General features: G+C 41.7%; 1 protein-coding gene across 1 annotated transcript in view; it reads left to right on the top strand.

Annotated features, from left to right (window-relative positions):
* lbh (LBH regulator of WNT signaling pathway) overlaps window positions 1-1,119 on the top strand; it is an 18,069-nt gene extending 16,950 nt beyond the window's left edge. The window contains exon 3 of the mRNA XM_066678214.1: window positions 1-1,119. This exon is cut by the window's left edge and continues 1,136 nt beyond it. The gene's annotated coding sequence lies outside the window, so the exon portion shown is untranslated.
* The last annotated feature ends 1,083 nt before the right edge of the window (window positions 1,120-2,202 follow it).

Below are 2,202 nucleotides of genomic sequence, written 5' to 3'. Positions count from 1 at the left end.
CTTCCAGGGCTGTATGTGATCTTCTAATGAGAAACGTTCTCTTTCAGGACAGCCTTGTAAGCTTTTTGGTGCTCAATTGCAACCTGCTAGTGGCCACCCCCCAGGGATACCATAGCAACCTCAATAACACAACCTAGCAACCACCTGGGAGTTGAAGCGTTTTACATCATGCAGTTTGTACTCATTAATATGCCTGTTTGGGGGTGGCTTTTCAGCTCCTTCCATAGCCCCTGACATCCATGGGCTAAAGCCAGACTAGTCGACAGCACCTTTTGCATGTTCTCCCACTCCAAAGTCCAACTTCCACGACATTTCAAGATCACGTCTAGCCTCACAAAACAGAGCCTGGCCTTGTGCTTTTGAGTTTTTCATTTTATTTATATATTATATATTTCTTTTTTTACTAAGAAACATTTCATTCTTCACCCAATACTGTATGTAAATAGTATTTGTACGCAGACATAATCTAATTCACTGTGAATATCCACAAATTATCATGCGTCTTTGTACATGCCTGTCTTTCTTGTCCAGTAGCAGTTGAGTGGAATTAAGGGGAACACTTTGAGAAAAATAATCAGTGCCGTTCTTTCATCAAAATTGATCATTTTTCATCGTTCTTTCTTCGTGGGAGGAGGTTACACCCAGGCTTTGACCTCTGCATTTGGCCTGAAGTTGATTTTGCGTCTTCCAGCTTTCACTGGGATGTTGAAGGGGAGGGTGGGGGGGTGTTCTTTGTTTTGTTTTTTTCTCCTTCTCTCCCTCCTCAAGCCATCTCTTTTCTCAGAGTTGACTAAGAGCACCTTGTACGTTGACATTATTAAAACAGGACGTCTAGCCTTTACTTGCAGTTATATTTTTTATTTCTGTATTTCCCTATGTCCTGACTGTACAGAAGCTTTTGTGTGTGTTTGTGAGGGTGTATGTGTTTATGTTTAAAGGCGGAGGGTTGTCTCTCCTCCCCGTGACCCACCTGTAGATTTGTTCTCTGTATTTGTGTACAGCTCAGGGAGAATAGATGCCATTGTTTTTGGTTTGATTTTCTTTATTTTATTTTATTTTTGTCTTTTCTCTTGTTACCACTTTTCTCTGTAATGGACAGAGGTTGTAAATAAACATTTTGAGCATAACTGGCAAATGTGTGTGTGATATTTACAGTAGCAGACTCATGGGAAGAGTCCACCACCCTGGATTCACACAATGGGGCAAATCGGTCTCTCACAATGAACGCCACAAGGTCACAATTACATACAGCATGATTTTAGCTAATATATTTTGATATGTCAAATTTTGTTTTGGGGCGACACTGGTGCAACAGGTAGTGCTCCATGTGACTGGAGTTTGGTATGTTCTCCACGTGTCCGTGTGGGTTTCCTCCAGACGGTAGGTGAATTAGCTACTCAGAAGTGTGTGTGTCGCCCTGCAAAGGACTGGCGCCCCCTCCAGTGTGTTCCTGCCTTACGCCCAGTGATTTCAACTAGGCTCTGGACCCACAGTGATAAAGGGTTACAGACAACGAATAAATGAATGCTCAATGCTAATTGTGAGCTAGAGGTTTATAAACTCCACAATATCAGGCGTGGCACAGAGAAACTGCATTCTCTGCAATGATGGAACTCCACTGAATCCCTTTAGTTTGAGTTGGGGGTCATGTTTTTGTTACAGACCACATCTCACTAAAGCTGTTGTGGCAGAACTCCATTATATCATCACAGTTATGTTTCAAAAGCTAGTGTACAGCCTTCTCAAGAGGAAAAGGTTGTACCTGTGAAAAACGGGAACATTCTCCTGATTAGCACCCTTCATTTTTGAAGAAATGCTGAATGCTACATGAATGTGCATAGAATTTGGGGCATGAAGTGTATGTCTCTCTCTCTCTCTAATACACACACAAACACACCCTCCTTCCATCTCTTCATTTGTTGATTTACATCCACTCCTGTAACACATTCCAAGTAAGTTATGAGAGTAAAGCATGTACCACTTTGTGATTATTTCTCACAACACTTCCAGAATGTTTTGGCACTAAGGATACCGAGTGCCGAAGTGTTTCAGATGTTATTTTGTTCCATTTCCGTCACTCTTTTCATTGCTGCCATCACAGGAGTGTAAAAAGCTCTGTATCATGACAGACCCATGCTTTTAGACTTGCTGTTGATAACAGTCCGGACAGTTCTTTACATCATTGATCCAGTATTCATTTCT

The sequence above is a fragment of the Hoplias malabaricus genome, chromosome 8 (genome assembly GCF_029633855.1).
Source record: "Hoplias malabaricus isolate fHopMal1 chromosome 8, fHopMal1.hap1, whole genome shotgun sequence".
Lineage (NCBI taxonomy): Eukaryota > Metazoa > Chordata > Actinopteri > Characiformes > Erythrinidae > Hoplias > Hoplias malabaricus.
The sequence above is the reverse complement of the archived record's forward strand: the minus strand, read 5'-3'. Positions and strand labels throughout refer to the sequence as shown.